The sequence below is a fragment of the Castor canadensis genome, chromosome 18 (genome assembly GCF_047511655.1).
Source record: "Castor canadensis chromosome 18, mCasCan1.hap1v2, whole genome shotgun sequence".
Taxonomy (NCBI): domain Eukaryota; kingdom Metazoa; phylum Chordata; class Mammalia; order Rodentia; family Castoridae; genus Castor; species Castor canadensis.
Window position 1 is genome coordinate 5,403,695 of NC_133403.1, and position 6,962 is coordinate 5,410,656.

At 39.6% G+C, this 6,962-nt stretch overlaps 1 pseudogene; it reads left to right on the top strand.

Annotated features, from left to right (window-relative positions):
• LOC141418860 (zinc finger protein 280B-like) overlaps positions 1-6,962 on the top strand; it is a 56,097-nt pseudogene that overhangs the window by 13,220 nt on the left and 35,915 nt on the right.

Genomic DNA, 6,962 nt, shown 5'->3' on the forward strand with positions numbered 1-6,962 from the left:
CCGAGTAGTTGGGATTACAGTCTTGTGTCGCCACACCTAGCCCTTTGCTTGTTTTATTGTCACGGTCTTGCCAGAGCCCAGGCCAGCTTTGAATGCTCCATCCTTCTGCCTCAGCCTCCCGAATGCTGGCGTTACAGGTGTGCATCACCATATCTGTCTTGCTGAATCTATTTCTAACTCGATTTTAGATAATCTTTGCTTTAATGATTGTTTGAGTGCTTACCATATTCCAAGCACTGCTCTAGGCACTTAAGAGAGATCAGTGAACAAAACAAAAACATGAAAAAAAGAACCCAAACCAGAAACTACTCCAACAGAAGGAACTGACAGAAAAGGAAGAAAGATACTAAACAAAATAAATACTTAAATTCTCTTGTGAAATAGATGGTGATAATTATGTAGGAGAAAAATAGAGCAGGGTTACAGGATTGGAAGTGGAAGTTGGGGAAGCAGTTTGATTGTAATTTTAGATGGGGTGGTGAGGGTAAGCCTCATGGAGAAAGTAAATTTAAACATGGCCTTGAAGGAAATAAATGTCCCCATGTTAGCCTTGGGACAAGAGTGTCAGGCAGAGACTGAAGGAGCAGCCAGAATGCCCCTGTGGTTGGATGGGAGAAAATGAAGTGTAGAATAGTTGAGAAGTCAGAGAGGTAGCAGAAAAGGAAATAGTACTGAAAGCCTATAAATTCTTGATTTTTCTCTTGGCCCAGTATGTACAAATGTCCATGTCTTTGGACAAGGAACAACCTTGGTTTAATAGTGTTCCCTTCATAGGCTTTCAACCTAGTACTGACCCATTTTACATTCCTCTACCACCTTGAGCTACTTATGAAAAAAATATTTATTAGCAATACTCACTTAAATTTTTAAATTATCTTTGCACAGCTGAATAACATACGTAGGGCTTTGCAAATGCTAAGCATGTGTTCTGCCAGAGGGCTACACCCCAAGCTCCCCCAAATTAATTTTTTTATATAGGGTATCACTATGTAACTCTGGTTGGCTTTGAACTCATTATCCTTGTGCCTTAGCCTCCCTTAGCTGGGATTACAGGCATGCACCACCACACCTGACAAGTTATTTGTGTTCCCCAAGAATGGAATGTAAATGCTCCCTGCAGTTCTAAGGATCCTGAAGCTCCCATTTCCTCCAAGGATCTGTGTGTAATGGCTGCTAGATTCTAAGGCAGCAAAAGTGTGGACTTATTGGTGGGGGAGTGCTGTGGATATAGAGCGAGTAAGGGAGTGGGGCATGAGGGATGAAGAAAGTGATAAGCAAGGGAAGGTGGTGTGGGTAGTGGCCTGAGATCTAATCTCAGATTTACTCAAGAAGGACTGATGCCTGCAGAAAACTGCTGTGTGACCGAAACAAAGCCCCACTAGAAGGGTCATTGTTTGAATGCACATGAATAACCTGGGAGGTGGATCACCATCTACTGACTCTCTGCTGTGTTTGGAATGAAACACTCTCATTGACCCCTCTATTAGCCTTTAGTGACTTCCTTGGTGGAAATGTGAATTATTTTTGAGGACTAAATCTTTAGATCTCATAGATCTTTGCATGACCAGCTGTTCCAGTCTTTATCTCAAGATTCTGATAAATTTAAAAATAAAAGTTATCCATTCATCCATTAATGTAAAGGAGACTGTGTGTCCCTACAGGAGAAGTGGCCTGTGGCTATTATTTTTCTGAGTGAAGTCACTCACATAACTTCCTAGCTTTATTCCTGATTCTTGCTTCACTTTACATCTTTCTTTGTTTTTGGTGGTACTGGGGTTTGAACTCAGGGCCTCATTCTTACTAAGCAGGCACCACTTGAGCTACTCCACCAGCCCTGTTTTGTGTTGGATATTTTTGAGATAGGGTGTCACGAACTATCTAGGCAATTTGCCTAGACTGGCCTGGAACCAAGATTCTCCTGATCTCTGCCTTCTGAGTAACTAAGAGTACAGATGTGAGCCACTGGCACCTGGCCACTTTTCATTTTTCACATTGAGTATGTTGTTAGATTCAGAGTATGGACACCATCCAAAAATCCAAGCTTAATCAACAGAATGAAAGTCCATCAGTGTAATTGGAATATAACTTAAGTTATATATGTGCCTGAGTTCAAACCTAGTACCAGTACTAGTGACAAAACAAATCTTAAAAATCCCCAGAAGTTGTTTTGTTTTTTTTTTTTTAGAGGTTCAGAATCTGAAATTAAGGTGTTAGCCAATTTGGTTCCCCACTGAGAGCTCTCTTTCCATCTGGTAGAGTGTGACCGATTGCTATGTCCTCATATTGTGGGAGAGGGGAAGATGAAACAGGATGGTGTCTCTTTTTTTAAGGGCACCAATTCCATTATGAGGGTCCGACCTTCATGACCTCATCTAAATCTAAAGGCCACATTTCCAAAGAGCATCATTTTGGAGTGATGGCTTCAACAAATGAATTTTGGGGAACATAATTTGGCCTATAACACAATCTAAAATATATTCTCTAGAGTTGGATCATTTAACATTTAGGAACAGGAACAATATTGGTGTTTTAAGAATCTAGTAGTAGTGTGCTGTATAATTTAAAGGATGAAGAGAGTATACAGAACAATTTGACTGTAGTACAGATATACAAATATGAAGTAGATCTAAACGTAGATGGGCCTCGGGTTGGAGGTGGGAACATTAATAGGAATGGAAATGAAAAGTGGCTAGAATGAGCCATGCTCTGAGAATTATTTAGAATCATTTACAAGGTATTGTGACAAATTTGATGAGAGGAGAGGAAGGTTTGAACAGGTTTTTCAGAATAGAGAAAAAGTGAATCCACTGAGACGCTTTAGTACATTCTTAGGATCTAAGCAATAGCACCATCATCAGAAATAGGTAGCATTGAGTCAGAGTTCTTTTCAAACAAACACAGAACTAGAATTCAGGAATTCCTAGCAAGTATGGGGCCCTGAGTTCAAACCCCAGTACTGCTAAAAAGGAAAAAAAAAAAAAAAGAATTCAGGAATCGTGTATTTTAGGGCTATTTAAACCCAATATAAGAAATTTCTTCAGGTTATAAACTCATCCTCAGATAAGTCTGGTGACGTTAGTTCTCACATTATCCTCTGATCTTGTGATAATCAGACAGAATATTAATTCTGATTAGAGGGTGTGTGTTTGTTTGGTTTTGCAGTACTGGAGTTTGAACTCGGGCTACACCTTGAGCCACTCCACCAGTCCTTTTTTGTGATTTTTTTTTTTCGGGATAGGGTCTCTCAAACTATTTGTCCAGGCTGGCTTCAAACCTCGATCTTCCTGATCTCTGCCTCCTGAGTACATAGATTATAGGCATGAGCCACCAGCACTTGGCTTAAAGTGTTTTTCTTTAAAGAGGATGTTAGAGCATGCAGGCAGAATTACCTGGAATGTCGTTACTAGAAATGTGGAAGTGACCCTGAGAAGAAGGCTGGATTTGGGCAAGAGTTCTCCTACAGCACCTTTGGTGATGCCTGGAGCCACGTTTGGTTACCACAGCCGTGGTATCTGTAAAGGCCATGGATGCTGCTAAACATCTTCTGTGCACCTGAAGGCTCCTTATGTAAAGAACTGTCTGGTCCAAAATGTCAGAAGTGCTTAGGCTGAGAAGCACTGAGCTAAGAGGCCTCATCAGGAGTTAGGTGATTAAAGCTGTATACAGACAGACCAAACTTACTGTAGTTGACTTCAAAGAGCAGTGTTTTCAGCTCTTTCTCATATTCCTCTGACATTATACATACACTCATTGTTTACATGATCATAATTTTGAAATTGAAAGTATACAATCCATGACACACAGACTGTAAGTTTCATGCATTCCTCATGATCTATTTAGTGCTTGGCACAGTATCTCACTACTATTAGGCAACCCAAATATGTAAGTGAATTAGTGGGGAAAAGAAATTTATTATGCTTAGTGTTACATACTTTAGTTGACTTTCAATATGATATGTATGTTTACAAGAATAAATAATAACCATATGTTCCAAAATTAGATAGTAATATTCTAACTAAGTTTAATGCAATTTACATGGTATATATTAGATGCCCATTTAATTTTTAGATTGAAGGGTCCACTTAGGCTACATTGAATCTTGACATATTTTCACATATCACTGTGGTATTGTGTTTAGTGAGTATTTTTCAAACTGCTACTAGAGGTTCATTGGTGAGCCTTTTTTTTTTTTTCTTGAAACAGGGTTTCACTATGTAGCCCAAGCTAAAACCTGTGGTCCTATACTTCAGCCTCCTGATTGCTGGGATCACAAGTGTATGCCTGTGATGCCTAAAGGCAATTATTATTTATATGTGTCTGTGTAAGTCGGACTTCATATATATTTATTTATTTTTACAATTGGTTTGAGTCAAAAATGTATGTAAAAAGTCAAAACAAGTTAGAAAAAAATGAATGAGAGGAAAAGTGTATGTAAAGAGGAATGAATACTTCCATTCATTCTCTGAGGTCAGCATTACCTGCTGGAAACAAAATTACCTTTGCATTCTGGCCAGAAGCATAGAACTAAGAAGTTGAGTCGGAATCTCCTTCCAAATGATACCTGACTTTGTAGAACAATTAAAGTTGCCTCATTTATTATAAATTGTATGTTCCCTGGAATGCTTTTACCTACCTGGAATTTCCTCATCACTACTGATGCTTTCCAGTCCCATTTCCCATAGGCTGCACATCTGGAGGAAAATTAATAGGGTGGCTTCTCTACTCCTGCCTGTAACAAATGAAGCAATAATGCCTCACATAGGATCAACTTTGTTTTTCCTCTGGTTCACAGACTTTCCCTGGAGCCTCCATCCTATACTAGAAAAATTATTTTCTTTTCTTTCATTGGATCCCCCAACCCTTCTCAGCAAGACCTCAGAATGAGTATTGTCTAGACTAAGGCAAGTAAGTTATTTCTTCACCACGTGGATGAATACATATCTCTTCCAAATGTTGTGAGGAATACCTGCAATTAGAGAAAAGAAAATGCTATGAGGATCAGACCAGGCTGTACACTATACAGGTCGGTTTTTTCTTGATGTCTTAGAAAACCAGACAGGGAACCATGGTTGAATCCATGGTCACATACATACCTGACACCACTGCAGAGGACACCATTGAAAAGCCAAGAACTTTTCCCAAAGAGTGTATCTCTCAAGTGCATGTGGATTTTAAAGTATGCAGTCCTTAGTCCAAGGAGGAAAATGAGTGCTGAGGGAAGAGCTACCACCATACATCTTATCATGGATGTGATGACTTAGTTGTCCTAGAGTCAGCTATCAGTTGGTAGGAAATTCTCATCCACCTCTAGCCCATTATGATAAGGACTAGTGGAAAACAAAACTTCTGGAGTACATATCAAACCCCCACCCTTTTTTGGAACTGGGGTTTGAATTTAGGGTTTCACATGTGCTAGGCAGAAGAGCCCTTTTTAAGATGTACTAATGAACTATAGAGTCTACCAAGGTGAAAAAAAACCTTCGAAAATAGAAGTAGAAACCCAAAGAAGTAACTACTGCACCAATGTCACTTATGAAGGTTAATTCTGTCAATTTGATTGGATTAATAAATGCCTAGGTCATTAGTAAAGTACATGTTTGGGTGTGTCTGTGATGGTGTTTCCACAGAGGATTAGACCATGAGGGCTGTGATCTAATTAATGATTGATAACGTGATGGCATTAATGAGAGGTGGTAACAGGTGGAGCTTAGATGGAGGAAGTAGGTCAGTGGGGGTGTGGCCTGGGGGGGCCATATCTTGCCTTGGCCCCTTTGCAGTCCTGTTCTCTTGCTTTCTGACCACCATGATGTGAGCTACTCTGCTTTATGACATGCTCCTTGCCATGCTGGACTAAAACCCCTAAAATTCTGGACCAAAAAAACCTTTCGTCCCTTAGGTTGTTTCTGTCAGTTATTTTGGTCTCAACTATTCGAAAGCAACAGACACACCTCTTTTCACCTGTAAGATATTTGCCAAATGTCACACTGAATTTTGTTGTTCTCAGCCTGGGGTGAGAAAAACACCTGTTCAAGGTAGAGAAATTGAAAGCTCATGAGGAGGAAGTCTGAAAGAATAGACTTAAGGTAAAGGTTGTGGGGGAAACAGAATGTATCTTCCCAAAGTATGGAGTTTTATTGTACTGAAGGTGATGAGGCTGAAGTATATGTCCCCTATTTGTCCAAAGGCAGCACACAGATTTAAAAGATAAAAGGCATTACGCTCCCCCACTACCAAGATGGGAATCATGGTTAATCACTGACAACTTAAATTCATTTTTTTTCTCTTGTCACTCCTCTAAAACTGTATAACTCTTGGTTGGAGATGCTATATAAGCCAAGAGTTCTAAGCCACTGTTCTGAGTTACCTTTCAGTGAGGATTCTCCTATGCAATGTGAACTGCACACATTAATGAACTTGTGTTTCTTCTGTTATCTCTTTTGTTATAGAGATCGATCCCAACTGTGAAGTAATGAGGGTAGGCGAAATTGTACTTCCTCTCCATCAATGGTGAATTATGAATAACTCTCTGCCTTCCTGTCCTCTCTGCAGCTTCCCAATGTCCCCAGAACGGCAAGAATGATTTTCCATCTAAAGAAACTCACTAAAGAAGATAGAGCTGGCATGTGGTAGATTGAGAATTCCAGCTCTGAAGCCCATGTTTTAAACACTGCACAATGGTGCCTTTGCAAAAATATGTGTCCTTTCCATATGATTTCCCCTGGAGATTAATTGCAGTAGGATATTTTTACAAACGGAAGAGATCATAATCAGTTTAGGACAAAGCTGTGAAAGTGATTCTGGAGTCCCAGAGCCTGTATCTTACAGGTTTTAAGCTGCCATTGAGTTTCAGTGTCATTGCCTGTACAATAAGGATGTTTATTGCTACCTCAGAGTTTTGGAGGAGAATTAAATGTGCTAATGCATTTTTCTCTACTTATGATATGTAGTATGTTTGTACTTAG